The sequence below is a fragment of the Lemur catta genome, chromosome 14, assembly GCF_020740605.2.
Source record: "Lemur catta isolate mLemCat1 chromosome 14, mLemCat1.pri, whole genome shotgun sequence".
Lineage (NCBI taxonomy): Eukaryota > Metazoa > Chordata > Mammalia > Primates > Lemuridae > Lemur > Lemur catta.
In genome coordinates, this window is record NC_059141.1 from 63,332,874 (window position 1) to 63,348,260 (window position 15,387).

A 15,387-nucleotide genomic window follows, 5' to 3' on the forward strand; every position below is an offset into this window, starting at 1 on the left:
CCTTTTCTGACCCAGCCTCAGAAGTCATGTAGGGTCACTTCTGCTACACTCTGTGAAGGGAGGAAGTCACAAAAGCCTGCCAAAGGACAAGGAAGAGGGACACAGACTCTTACTCTTAACAGGGGAATGGCCAGTTTCCAGGACAACATATAGAATGGGAAATGCTTTTTGCAGCATTTTGGAAAACAGTCTGCCACATTCATCCTACAGAGAAATGAACTGCAAAGAGACCTGCGACCTGGGGCCATCAGAGCACAGGGTAAATGCCCCTTCTTCAGCTTGGAGACAACAGTGACTGCATCCTCTTCGGTCCCACCCCATGGCTTCCACCACAGGCAGCAGGTCAGTAATCCCCACCAGGGACCATCCTTGTCCTCAGTCAAGGCCTCAGGAAGTGAGGTCTGAGAGCCAGGTAGGCCTGTCTCCGTGCCCCAGGCCTTCCTTTCAAGATCTGCCTCCTGACTAAGGACCTGCTCCTTTCCCCATGATTGACATAGGAAACACCCCCTTCCCCCAGCTTCCGTCTGCCAAGGAGTGTGGGTCCAGCGGGGGACGCGGCTTCATCCTGGGGTCCACACAGGGTGCTGACCCTCTCTTCTGATGAGTCCATGGGAAGTGAGCAGGGAGAAGTTCTTATTCCTCTGTTGCTCTGACACTTCCCCCAGTGAGGTCCACAGCCTCCCCTTCCTGCCTGGCTCTGACTGTGACCTTCCCACGTAGCCCAGGGCCTGGGTGGGTGGGGTCTGGCTGGGCTATTGAGCTGCCCCCTGGTCTCTGTGGGTTTCAAGGGGCCTTAGACCCTGCTTTGTGGTTGGAGGTCTGCCATCTGATGCTGACCCTTGCTCCTGTCCTTCTGCCTCCCTCCCTTCCTCCCTCCCTCCATTCCTCCTTCCTGCTTTCCACACACACATATTTACTGAGCTCTAACTATGTCCTAGGTGCTTTGGCTATAGCAGAGAAGAGAACAGACAGAGATTCCTGCCTTCTACGGCTTGTATTCTTGTTGGGGGGAAAGAGACAATGAATAGTAGACATGATTTAATCCTAAATTATATGTTGCTGTGGTTTGGATGTTTGTCCCCTCCAAACCTCATGTTGAAATTTGATCCCACTATTGGAGGTGGGGCCCAGTAGGATGTGGGTGTGGGTCATGGGTGTAGATTCCTCATGAACAAATTGATGCCGCCCCCCAGGTGAGTGAGTTCTCCTTCCATTAGTACCCCTGCGAGCTGATTGTTGGAAAGAGCCTGGCACTTTCCCCTCTCACCATGTGATCTCTGCACACATGGGTCCCCTTCTCCTTCTGAAGGGAGTGGAAGCAGTCTGAGGCCCTCTCCAAATGCAGTTGCTCAATTTTGAACTTCCCAGCCATCAGAATCATAAGCCAAATAAACCTCTTTTCTTTATAAATTATCAGTCTCAGGTGCTCTGTTATAGCAGCTCCATGTGGACTAAGACCTGTGGCGTGTTAGCAGGTGACAGGCCCTGGGGGAAGTAGCAAAGAGGAGCAGAGCCTGGCAGTGCTGGCATGATGGACGCTGACTGGGGTGATGGGAGATGAAGCCAGAGGGTGACAGAGAGGTGGGGAGCCCTCACGGGTGGGGGGTGCTGGGCCATTGCATGGGGTTTGACGCTCTCCCCATCCCAGGAACTTCAGGAGCCGAATCCCTTCGGCTGTTCTCACACCAGACGCCGGGCAGTCCAGGGCCTGCCCAGTAGCTTCAGGGGGAGCACCAGCCTACATTTCCCAGTGAGCACTTCTCACAGAGAGTGAAAGAAGGTTCTCTGCCCAAGGCCTGAGCCCCAAGCCCTGGGCACTGCCCTAGAAGGGGGACTCCGTGCTGGGCCGCAGCTGGGGGGGTGCCTCCTGGTTCTGCCTCAGGAGAAAGGCTGCTCCTCGGAGGCTGCAGACACTCCTGGCAAGCTTGTTTCTCCGGATTCTGCTCTTGGAGTTGGCGCAAGGGAGGAGGGAGATACTTTTTTCCAATTAAGTCATAGTCACCTGGTCATCTGAACCCATTTCCCTTCCAGTCCCTTGGTCTAGGAGTTATCCTTTATCAAACTCGGGCTTCCCTGCATGTGTGAGGCTCCAACTGCAGCTGCAGCAGAATCCTGAGGCTCCCCCAGGTGCTGAGGGGCCCCGCATTCCTGCAGGTTTTCCTCTCAAGGCTTTTTCAGGCCTGCTTGGTGGGAGGAAGTGCAGTGAGTAGAGACGTCCTTACTCTCCAGCAATGGGAGGGACTTGTCCCCAGCCATCCATGCTGGGCTCATGGGGCCATCTACCATGCTTGGAGTCTGCTGCAGGCAATCCCTAGATTGCAGGGTCTCTGCTCAGCAGTGAGGGGCTGTGGCCAAGGAAACCAGAGAGTGATAGTGGCAGTGCCTGACACTTCTGAGCGCTTAGTGGGTGGCAGGCACTGGGCATAGTGACACACCTAACCCTCATAATCATTGTATGAGGCTGGGATTAGCATTATGCCCATTCTACAGATGAAAATACTGAGGGTCAGAGTGGCCTGCTCAGTTGCTGAGTAAATAGTGCTCCAGTGGGGATGTGAACCCAGGAAACATGATTCTAAGCTTGTGCCTCAGCTCCTCACATGTGGGGCCTCTCCTTGGTAATGCCTGTGAGCTGCCTCTGTGGGGTGGGGTGTAGGTAGGGATTTTCTACCCTGGCATGGTTTGGTCACATCTTCAGGGCTCCCCTTTGGGAGAGGAGGATCTACCTTCTATCAGACTCCCTTGACTGAGGAAGGCCAGATACATGTGGCCTCAGCCAACATCTTGATTCAATCTCATGAGTGACCTTGGTACTGTCAGAATTTATGATTTTGCCAATCTGATGAGTTGGTGAGGCCATTTCATTTCAACTTTAATTTGCTTCATATACTTTAGAGCTCTGTTGTTAGGCACATTTAGGATTGTTATGTCTTCTTAATTAACTGACTCCTTTATCATTCTGAAATGTCCCTATTTATTCCTTGTTCTAAAATCTTTTACTGATCTTAATATGGCTACTCCAGTTTTCTTTATTTTTTTAGTCTTCTGCAACTTGAATTTATTCCATTCCTGTGAACATTAAATCAATGAGAGTTATTTGTGTTTGTGTGTGTAGTTTCAGTTTAGTTGTATTTCTTGCTGTATGATATTTAACTGGAGGAATGTTCTATATTCTGCATTTCTATTACCCTATTGATTTATAGTTTATTTTGTTTTGCTTTAATTTTTGCAAGTACAACCAACCTCCGAAATCATTTTTGTACTAAGAGAACACAAAGTTTTAAACATGGTATTATTTCTATGGATATTTATTAATTTCATGTTATTTGTACTAAACTGCCCATATGATAGGCCTAATCAGTACAGAATGTGTGCAGTGTGGTTTCGCTGGGGAAGTTTCTGTAGTAGACAAATGGGAGCACATTGGTCACATCTAATGGGCATGAGCACAGTGTCTGAAGCCACTCAATATTGCTTAGTGCGTGAGAAGTTTACTCAGATATCTGCCTAATAATTAGATTTGCTGTGTAGCTGCTATAACATCTCAAATTTACTAGAAAACACCAAATTGCTTCCTGAATTAGTTGTCAGTTAAAAGCTCTATAAACAATGTCACAATCTCTTCTTTACCCCCATGTTCTTTAAACAAGGTATTGTCAGTTGTACATCTATATCTGTCCCTACCTGTGCATCTGTCTATCTGTCCACCATCTATCATCCACCCCCCGCACCTGTCTAGATATTTAGGTATTTTACTAAATTGATGAACATAAAATGTTATTTCATTATAGTTGACAGAACTCTTTAACAATATATATAACACGTAAACAGCAAGTGCATAGCCCATAAAACTCAACCCATTATCTCAAAGTGAACACACCTGTGTAATCACTACCCAATCAGGGAAAATAAAATCAAATTACCATCCTGCAAATTCCTTCCTCAGTCTTCCCTCTCCGTGCTGCCCCTCCCTCCGCTATCTAACTTGTAACTACGTAAAGAATTTTTACTTCTTTTGAATGTCACAGAAGGGGAACCAGACATTTAAATCTGGCTTCTTTAGCTCACCTCGGCTGAGACTCTCCTGTGGTGGTGTTGATTCCAACCATAGTCCATAGGGTTTTGTTGTGTTGTGAGTTTCCAGCAAATGTTCCACAACATTTGTCCATTCCACTAATCAATTCCATTTGCATTGTTATCAATCTTGTGTTCTACAAAGAATGGTGCTAGGAATATTCTTTTAGCTGCCTTCTAATGAGCACATCTATGCAGTTCTCTTAGACACATACCTTGGAACAGAACTGATGGGCATCAGGTACGCAGGAATCAACTCTAGCAGATAATGCCACAGAGGCTGCACGAATGTTCACTCCCATCAGCAATGCATAAAAGTTCCCTTCGACAATGCTTCACATTGATAGTTTTAAAATTTTAGCGATTCTAATGGGTGTGTAGTAGTACTATCTTTTTTTAGTTGGGTTTTTCTTTTTTAGGAATAATTACAGTAAAAATCACCCTTTGTAGCTTACAATTCGATGAGTTTTAACACATGTATAGTTGTGTAGCCACTACCACAATCAAGATACAGAACATTTCCAGTACCCTCCAAAATTCTTTTGTGCTGCCTTATAGTTAAACTGCCTTTATACTCTGATTCCTGGCACCCACCTATTTGTTCTCTGTCTCTATATTATGGCCTTTTCTAGAATGTCATATAAATGGAATCATATGGTATTCCATTTTATAGGTAGTTTGTTGAGATTTGCTTCTTTCTCTTGCCAAAAATGCAATTGAGATTCGTGGGTGTTCTCTCTTTTTATCACTGAGCAGCATTCCTTTGCACAGATGCACCAAGTTCGTTTATTTATCAGTTGGAGGACTTTTAGGGATTTTGGGGGTGAATAAACCTTATTTGGTCATGATGCATTATATATACTCATCTTATATAATTACATGTCATATAAATTAGTATAATAAATGCATATAATATATATTATATGTAATAGGTTATATGTTATCTCTCTATCTAATTATATATTATTATATATAACTTCATATTATATAGTTACATAACTATATATAACTATATATAAAATTTGTTAAAATTTTGGTAAGAATTTTTACATCTATATTTATGAGAAATATTGGTCAGTATTTTTCTTTTTCTGTTTTTGGTAATGTCTTTATCTGGTTTTGTATAAGAATACAAAAAAAAAAAAGCAACTTGCAAAGGTTTTTTTTTCCTTTTTAGGTTTTTGAAGGAGTTTATGTAGTTTATTTCTTCTTTAAAAGTTTGGTATAATTCACCAGTGAAGCTATTTGGACCTGGGGAATTTCTTGTTAGAAAGTGTTTAAACTACTAATTTAATTTCTTTAATAGATATAGGGCTATTTGGGTTACATATTTCTTTTTGAGGGAGTTTTGATAGTTTGTGTCTTTCTTTGAAGATGCCCCTTTTCCTCTAAGTTGTCAAATTTCTTGGCACAAGGGATGTGAATAATATTTCCCTTTGAATCTTTTTTTTTTTTTAAGAGACAGTCTCACTCTGTCTCTGGAGTGCAGTGGCACAATCATAGCTCACTGCAACTTTCAACTCCTGGGCTCAGGTGGTCCTCCCAGCTCAGCCTCCTGAGTAACTGGGACCACAGGCGTGAACCACTGTGTCTGATCCTCTTTGCATTCTTTTAATTTCTGTAGAATCTGTAGTTATGTCCCTTACCTCATTCCTGTTATTGGCAATTTGTGTTTTCTTTTGTTCTGTTCTCATCAGTCTGTCTATAGGTTTACCCATTTTTTTTTTTTTTGAGCTTCCTAAAGAATCAGCTTATGGTTTCATTGATTTTCCGTATTTCTTGTCTTTTTTAAAAAAAATTATTGATGTTTATTATTTCCTTTCTTCTGCTTACTAATAATTTCACTTTGCTTTTCCTTTTTTAGTTTCTTAAGGTAGACACTGAGGTCACTGATTTGAGACCTTTCTTTTTTTCTAATACGGGCATTTAGTACTATTAATATAACTCTCCTTCAAAGTGGTATTTTAACTGCATCCCACAAATTTTAGTATGTTGTGTCTTCATTTTCATTCAGTTAAATATTTCTAATTTCCCTTTAGATTTATTCTTTGATCCATAGGTTATTTAGAAGTATGTTAGTTTCCAAATATTTGGGCATTTTCTAGATATATTTCTGTTATTTATTTCTAATTTAATTTTATTTTGGTCAGGGAACATATTTTTTATTATTGAATTCTTTGAAATTTATTGAGACTTATTTTATGGCCCAGAATATGATCTATGTTAGTAAATGTTCCATGTGCACATGAAAAGGTTTTTTTATTTTTATGATGTTGGTTAAAGTACTATATAAATGTCAATTATATCAAGTTGGTTGATAGTGTTTTTCAAATCTTCTATATCATTCCTGATTTTCTGTCTACTTGTATCAATTATTATACTAAGAGTTGAAACCTTTAACTATAATTATATATTTTTTTATATTTCTCCTTTTCATTTTATAAGTTTTTTGCTTCATGCATTTTGAAGCTTTGTTTTTAATTAGGACCCTTTATCACAATGTATTCACCGTCTTTATTCTTGGTAATATTTATTTGTCTGAAACCCACTTTGTTTGATATTAATGTAGGCATGTTAGCTTTATTTTGATTAGTGTTAGCATAGTATATCTTTTTCTATGCTTTTACTTTTAAAAATTGTTTGTGACTTTACATTGAAAGTGAAAATCTATAGACAAATTATAACTGTGTTTCTGTTTTTCTATCCGATTTGACTATCTCTTTCTCTGAATTGGGTTGTTTAGGCCATTTCTATTTAATATAGTTACATATTTGGGGTTTAAGTCTATCATCTTGATATTTACCCTATATCCTGTTTATTCCTTCTTTCTCTTTCCCTTTCTTTTTGTAAATTATTTTCTGTAATTTTATTTTACTCCATTATTGGTTTAATCTCATGCTTTGTTTTTTTAGTGGTTGCTCTAGGATTTTCAATTTAATCCATAATTTAAAACAACCTCCCAATAATATTATCACACTTCTTATACATCATAACAACTATACAACAGTATTCTTCTCTTTACCTCCTTTTGTCTTTGGACTATTTTGACATATATTTTACTTCTGTTCATATAAATCCTACACTGTATTGCTGTTACTTTTGCTTTAAACAATTATCTTTTAAATATATTAAATGTAAGAAAAAAGTCTTTTTTCATTTACCCACATATTTACTATTTTTAGGTTTTTTTAATTCTTTGGTGTACAGGGTGTCCTGAAAGTTTCTTTACAAAGGAAAAAATTTGGAAAATTTTATAATGAATATTTTGTACATAAATGTACATTTAGCTACAATTTCCCATTTTCCCTTATGTATGGTGACTTTGGGGACACCCTACATATCCAGATTTCCAGATTGACATCTGGCATCATTTTCCTTCTGCCTGAGGAGCTTGCTTTTATATTTCTACAAATTTTCTACAACACTTCTACAAATTTTATATTTCTACAAATCTTCCAGAGATAAGTTATTTTACATTTTTGTCTGAAAGACTTTATATAACCTTTATTTTTGGAATACATTTTTGCTGGGCAAAGAATTCCAGGTTGATGGAGTATTTATTTTAGTACTTTAAAGATGTCGCTTTTTTGTCTTCTTGCCTGCGTAGTATCTGGTGACAAGTTTGCTGTAATTCTTATCTTTGACCTTTTAAATGTAATGTATCTTTTTCTGTGGCTACTTTTAAAATTTTCTCTCTATCACCAGTTGGCATGGTTTTCCTTAGATTTATACTGCTTGGAGTTTGTTGAGCTGTTTGGATCCCTGAGTTTATGTTTATTATCAAATTTTGAAAAAAATCAACCATTCTTTCCTCAAATTTTTCTCTTCCCTCCTCCCCACTACCTTTGATTCCAATTAAGTGTATATGAAACCTCATGATATTGTCCCACAGGCCACTGATGCTGTCAACTTTTTAAAAAGTCTTTCTCCATGTGTCTCATTTTATGTAATTTCCATTGCGATATCTTCTAGTTCACTGATTTTTTTTCTAATTGTCTAATCTGTTAATTTCATCCAATGTATTTTTCATTTCAGATTGTATTTTTTAATCTCCAGAAATTACATTTGAGTTATTTTTTATATCTTACATTTCTCTCCTCATCATTCTGTTTTTCTCTACATTCTGGACCGTGTGGAACATATTTAGAGCTGCTGTTTTCGTGTTCTTGCTGCTAGCTCATCATTTCTTCCATTTCAGGATCTATTTCTATTGAATGAATTTTTTCCCTGGTTATGAGTTGTATTTTCCTGCTTGTACGTGCCTGGTGATATCTTACCGGATACTAAGCATTGTGATTTTTATATTATTGGTTGCTGAATTTTGTTGTATTATTTTAAATGGAGTTATGTTTTGTCTGGTGAACAACTGAGTTACTTGAAATCAGCTGTTTCCTTTAGAACTTATTCTGGTAAAAAATGTTCTATAATCTGTGCTGTGCAAAATAGTTGTCACTACTCACATGTGGCTTGTGGGCACCTTCTATTTGGCTAATGCAATTGAGAAACTAGACTTTTAATTTAATTTAATTAATTTAATTTTAAATAGCCACGTTTGGCTAGTGGCTACCATATAGGACACTGAAGCTTTATAGGCTTACTTTTGAGATTTTTAAAGGGTAGATCCAGGGAGCCTTTATTCTAAGATTTATTTAGCCCCACCACTAAGGTGAGACCCTTCTCCATCCAATGCCCTGTGTCTTGTGAGGCATTGCCGCTCTGACGATTTGGACGGGAACTATTCCCAACTTGTCTGAGCGCTGGGCCTTGTTCTGCTCATGCATTGCTGTGGTTCTTTTCCTGGCATTGGTAGTTTCCTCTCATATATATATGGAAGCCAAAGACTGGAGGAAACCCCTCTGCAGATTTCCAGAGCTTTCCTTCTACGAAGCTTCCTTCCCCCCTCAGTATTCTAGCCTGCAAATTCTGGCTTTCTGGGCCTCCTGAAATGCTGACCTCTGTGGCCAAAAAGACAAACCCCCAGGCTCTGCTTGGGTTCCCCCTCCCTGCACTCCAGACTGAAATTGCCTGCAGACAATAAGCTGGTGGAATCACAGGGCTCACCTTGTGTGTTTCCCTTTTCTTCGGGATTCTAGTCCTGTGCCGCCTGTTGTCCAATGTCTAAAACTTCATGTTGTCTCATGAAGAAGAACCCCTGTTGGCAACAGGGACTGTAGAAGAGGTATGCTTTCACTATGTGTAGTTTACTTAGTTATTGTGGTTAATTTAAGTGATTGGTAAATTCAGTTAAGAGCTTATTCGTGGAGTATGATAAAATGATTTTTAAGCAGATTCCTTTTGATAACCAAATTCCCATTAAAAGTCCAAAAGGCTTTTGGTTTAAATCAGAACGGCCTAGTTGGATGGGCCTACTGACGTCACCTTGGATGAACACATCTCACCTGGCTTGCTGGAGTCTCTGCCAAACGGGCAGAGAGAAGGAATTACTCTGAGAATTACACTGGACCTAGTAAATCTTCTCCAGGGCCATAACATAGGGTCGGATTTACCTAGAAAAACCCTTGGGGTTTGTTGAACTTCTTGGATCCCACCCCCACTTTTCATTAGTAGCTGTTTATTGATTATGGTTGTATGTAATGTTATTTCAGATCTTCAGATTTTTGTCCAGATGGAATCACAAGTGTTACAATTTTTTTCTTAAAAATAAAAAAAGGTAGTGGGCAAGTTGGGAGTGGACCAATCTAGCAGTAGTGGCATTTGAGAATAAATTAATAAAAAAATTTAATGTTACCATTTACTGGTGAAATAGAGAGAAAAATTCCAGCATAAATAATGAATGGAAGCATACTTGACTGGCAAGGTTACCAGGCTTTTCATCGGAGCCACACGAAGAACCTTAGTGTACACATTTCTGTGTACGATAACACAACATCAAAAGCAACACAGCTTTATGTAGAAACATAGGTCATTGTTTTCAGCCATACATGGAGGGGTAATAAAGGCACTCAGGGAAAATTAATCTGCAGGTTTATATGGACTGCAGGGAGATCATATTCTGTAGTGCGGTGAAAGCTATGTCCTCAAGGGCCATATGTATAGACACAAAATTTTTTTGTTATCTTTAAAACCAAGATTAAATTCATTTGCTTAAGTCCTGTTGTATAAACAAAAATAAAAATAAAAAAGAAAAGAAAATGAATCATCATCTAAAGTTTAAAATTCCTAAATCGTTCAATTAATACAATTGGGGGATCCTCCATCACAGTTTCTGAGAAGTCCAGGACTGTTTCAGCTAAACCACAGGGAACGCAATTTGCTTCACCTAAATGGTCCTGGGTTAGTTCAATAAAATAAATGTGTATAACCACACACACATGGATATGATCTTTGCTAGTTAGACTACTGATCAAGTCAGACTCAGAGCAGTTTATGGCGGACTTAGTGTCTTAGTCCATTTTGTGCCGCTATAACAGAACACCACAGACTGGCTAATTTGTAAACAACAGAAGTTTATTTGGCTCATGGTTCTGGAGGCTGGGAAATTCAAGATCAAGTGGCTGCATCTGGTGAGGGCCTTCTTGCTGTGTCATAACATGACAGAAGGTGTCACCGGGTGAGAGGGCAGTGCCTGAGAGAGGGAAGGGGCCGAACTCATCCTTTCCCCAGGAACACACTCCCTCGTAAACCAACCCACTCCCAAGATAACAGCATTAAATCCCTCACAAGGGCAGAGCCCTCATGACCTAGTCATTTTTTAAAGGTCTCACCTATCAGCTCTTGCTGCATTGGGGGATGTTTCCAACACATGAACTTTGGGGGACACCTTCAAACTACAGCACTTAGCATCTTCTGCCAATAGCATGGAGGACTCAGATTAGTTTCAAATATGACATGGACATTTTGGAAGGGATTTATTCCTTCTTTCTCTCACCTTCTGGTGGCATCTGCCACACTGCTCCCATAAATAGAGTGTAAAAGGCAAAAGTCTTTCACAGGGTGGGGTGGGTCAGCCCTGTCAGCAAAGATAATATGCTCCGGGAAGAGTATGGTCTGGGTTTTTTTTTTTTTTTTTTTTTTTTTTTTAACAATTGTGCTTAGCTGGGGTCAACTGGTTTCAAGTTTTTGGAACCTCAAGAACGTGCTCAAAAGAAGCTGCTGGAACTTTTTGGGGCATTAAAAAAATCTCTCTGTGGCTTATCCTAAAAACCATAAATGACACTGGTTTCAAAAAATCATAGAAAAATTTATTGAGACATGAAGATGTTAAGCATTCTCTGGATGCTCTAGAATTTTTTTTTTAATTTCAGAATGTTATGGGGTTACAAACGTTTTGGTTACATGGATTACTTTTGTACAGTTTGAGTCAAAGTTATAAGTGTGCCCATCACCCAGATAGTGTGCATTGTGCCCTTTAGGTATGAATTTACCCATCCCTTCTTCCCTCTACAGGCTTGATTTCCATTGAATTTTACTACCATATATACACATGAATGTTGATCATTTAGTTCCAATTTAATAGTGAGTACATGTGGTGTTTGTTTTTCCATTCTTGTGATACTTCACTTAGGAAGATGGTCTCCATTTCCATCCAGGTTGTCACAAAAGGTATTAGTTCACCATTGTTTTATGGCTGAGTAGTACTCTATAGTATACATATACCACATTTTATTAATCCACTCACCTATTGATGGGCATTTGGGTTGTTTCTACATCTTTGTGATTGTAAATTGTGCTGCTATAAACATTCAAATGCAAGTGTCTTTTTTTAAAAAAAAAAGAAATGGAACTCTTCACGAATTTGCATGTCATCCTTGCACAGGGGCCATGCTAACTTTCTCTGTAGCATTCCAATTTTAGCATAAGTGCTGCTGAAATGAGCACTCTAGAATTCTTTAAAGCTCCTTGGTGCTTGGTAATGTTCAAATCCTATTAACAGATTTAAACCTAGATGTGTGGATGCTTTAGGTAGTGATGTTATTTGTCTTTTAGAGCCACTTTTGCTGTGATAATATTTATTTCTCCATCTATGGAACTAAAATTATTAATGGAAAGATTCATTGGTGTGAGCAGAAATGGGAAGAGAGATAAAATAACTACCTTAATTTACTCTCCTGGTCCTGAAGGGTAGCACCCCTGATTTTTCTTAGGTGACTCAAAAGTTAAAATCCTTCTATACTAACCTGGCCTTCCCACTTGGTAGCAAAACAACGATGAAATACTTCAGAAAACTATAGTCTGATGTTGAGTTCTCCCCGTGGTAAAAAACACAGAATTCAGGAACATTCACCACGTTTGCTTAATGCAATTTGCCTAATGTCCTCTTCCTAAAACCAAATAATAATTTGGTTCTGATGTGGGTTTTGGATGTCATTGTGAGTGCCAGCAAGTCCTTTCAGCTGCCTTTTGTTGGCAGGTGTGGAATTTCTCATCAAAGAAGATTAGTGAAGTGTGAGCACTTACCTAGGGGTGGCATTGTGGGACACCTGTTCTTGGGCCTCGGGTCCCTGAGACCAATCTGTGGGGTGCAGCCTGCCTACCACACGGGTTGGGGGAGCAGAGTACTCATTCCGGCTTGGGACTGGAGCTCACCTACATGGTGTCCAACAACCAGTTGGGAAAAGTGAAGAAGCAGTCAAAATGGCTTGGGTTGCTGTCCCCAAAGAGTATTTTTACTGGCTTCAACCCAACAATTTAAAACAATTCTACTGAATTCAGTGATGTTCACTGGTTGCCTACTTTGTGCCTGGCACTGTGTCAGCCGCCGGGGATGCAGCAGTCATGTGGATAGGCAAGATTCCTCCCTCCAAACTGACCACTGCGTGGGCCAGGGAGACAAAGGGGTCAGTAGGCAGCTACGATATGTCCAGTGATGGGGGTACGTGGTGCTGGCAGACTCAGAAACTGAGGTGCAGGCTCAGGAGTCAGGCATCAGGGACTGCCTCCCAGAGGACACGGTGTCTAGGTTGGGGCACCTTAGGGTATGTAGGAGGTAGACAAGAGAAGGCTGTAAAGTTTGGACCTGCAGGAAGTAGACAGGGGAGGGCAGGGAGAGGGCGAGGGTGGAAAGGCGAGGAGACTGGGAGGGAGGGCTCTGGTTATCCGTCACTGCGTAATGAAACACTCCCACACCTCATGGCTTGAAACAACGGTCCGTTTATTGTCTTTCACAGCTGTGTGGGTCAAGAGTCTGGCAGGGCTCCGTCAGCCCCTGGCTGGACCTAGGGCCTCGGCTGAGCATGCTGGGCCGGCCGGGCGTCTCCCTCTCTTCCGTGTGGTCCCAGGGCCTCCCCAGGCCATCTCTCCACACCGGCTGGCGTGGGTCCTTACCGCGAGTGACCCAGCGTACCTGGACTGCCTGTGTGGCGGCTGCAACTTCAGGAGTGTGTGTTCCCGAGGGCCAGTGGAAGTGGCCTGGTGTTTTCCCATCTACTGAGGGAGCAGGTCAAAGAATTGGCTGACATGTTTTAACGCAGCCACAGAAGAAAGAGCAAGTGCAACAGGGTGGAAATGGCCCGTTTGGTCCCCTCAAAGAAGCTCAGGGTGGCTGGGGCCTGAGGCAACTGTAGGGACAGGCAGGCAATAAGGCTGGAGGGGACAGAGGTCCCAGTGTGTGAGGACCTTGCACGCTGTGTCCTGGAGCCTGGCTCTATCCTGAGGGGAATAGGAAGGTTCTGGCAGGTTCTGGGTCAGGGTGATGCCCTGGGGAACGGTTACCCTGCGGGGAACGGTTTGGAAGGAGGTTGTACTGGAAGTGGGGGCACTGAGAAGGTGCCGACAGCCGCCTGGGTGAGGGGTAGGGGGCGCAGATGGATGATGGATTGATAGAGACCCGGACGCAGAATTGACAGAATTAGGGGCAAGAGCCTGGGAGCAGGGTGGGCGGCACCCAGGACTGTGGCTTGGACCACCAAGCAGTGCACAATCTCTCCACACCCTTGCCGACACTTATTATTTTCCTTTTTATTTTTTTAACAGTAGCCATCCTACCGGGCCTGAGCTGGTATTTCATTGTGGTTTGGACTTGCATTTCCCTCACGGCCAGTGACTGGAGCGTTGGTCAAGAGGTTGCAATGAGAACGCAGCCACCTTCTGGGAAACCAGCGCACCCGGCGGCAGAGCTGCGGGAGCTGCGAGCGGCCAGGACAGACGGGAGGCCGGGCGCGCAGGCTGCCCCGTGCGGTGGGACAGCCCCACGCAGCCACGCGGGTGCCGGGCAGCGTCGGCCTGCAGTCTCCGCGAGAAGCAGACCACTTGATGGAAGCCTGGCTTGGCTGGTGACACTTGCTGTTTCCCTCAGTGAGGAAGAACAGGCTCAGCACCGAACACTGAGACTGACGGGGCATCCCGGCGTTCGGGAGCGGGAAAGCACAGCACTGCAGCCCGAATCAGCCCGAATTGCGCGGGGACGGCAGGAAGGCAGGCGCCACAGCATCCCTCCAGAGGCGTTCCCCAGAAGGGGGAGGGATGGCGTTCTGGAGAAGGGGTGGGGCGGGGGTCCAGGAGGAGGACCAATGATGGGGAAGGACCTGGAAAATCAGGGTCAGTGTGGCAGTGCCCAGAGCAAGCCAAGGCTTGAGAAAAATGCTAAGACAGGAAAAAAAAAAAATTAAAACTGCATTTTGGCAAGTGCCTGAGCACAGGAAGTGTGGCTCTCTGCTTGGGGACAATGGTCAGTGACGTTCATCAAATGTCTACTTGTGTTGGTCCTGTAGATATGGCTCAACTCTTAGGTAACAAAGTTGTGGGTTGTTTCCCAGTTGCCATGGAGCCCCAGGTTTTAGGCCACGAACCTGGGCATGCCCAGTGAACCAAGCGTGCAGCCACGGCAGGGGCCTAAGTGCTCAGCCGGAGGAGGGGCACTGAATTAAGAAGTGTAGGCTGCTGCTGCCTAGCAGGATCCAGGATCCAGTCAGATTGGGCCCTGGTGTCACCCCATGGCAGGGTCCAGTCAGATCATGCCTCCCAGCATCACCTTGTTGCCAGATCCAATCAGATCATGCCTCATTACCCTACTCTTATAAAACTGGCCCAAGCCTCTTGTTCGGGCACACACTGCCTTGGGATTACCCCCAGTGTACTCCTTGTGCCAAGTAATAAACCCTCCCTTGCCCTGACTTCGATGTGTCTACTGACTTGATAGGTGACAGAGTCCTGGGCTTCACTCTGTCAAAGGTGTTGGGGCTTAGAAAGTGATGCCTCAAAGCATGGTGCTTTGACATGCTGAGTACTTTGAACTAAAGAGGTGGCCCCAGAACCAAGGTCTCTCTGATCTCCCACTTCCCTGTCTCTCACTCCTGCCCCTCAGCCTCTCCTGAAGCACACGGGGGGGGGGGGTTTCTCTGAACATCCCTTCTC

At 42.7% G+C, this 15,387-nt stretch overlaps 1 non-coding gene across 1 annotated transcript; it reads right to left on the reverse strand.

The window, feature by feature from the left end:
- Positions 1 to 11,806: 11,806 nt before the first annotated feature.
- LOC123650473 lies at positions 11,807 to 11,913 on the reverse strand. Its single transcript, XR_006739349.1, has one exon. It is a non-coding gene; the product is annotated as a U6 spliceosomal RNA (small nuclear RNA).
- Between the last annotated feature and the right edge of the window lie 3,474 nt (positions 11,914 to 15,387).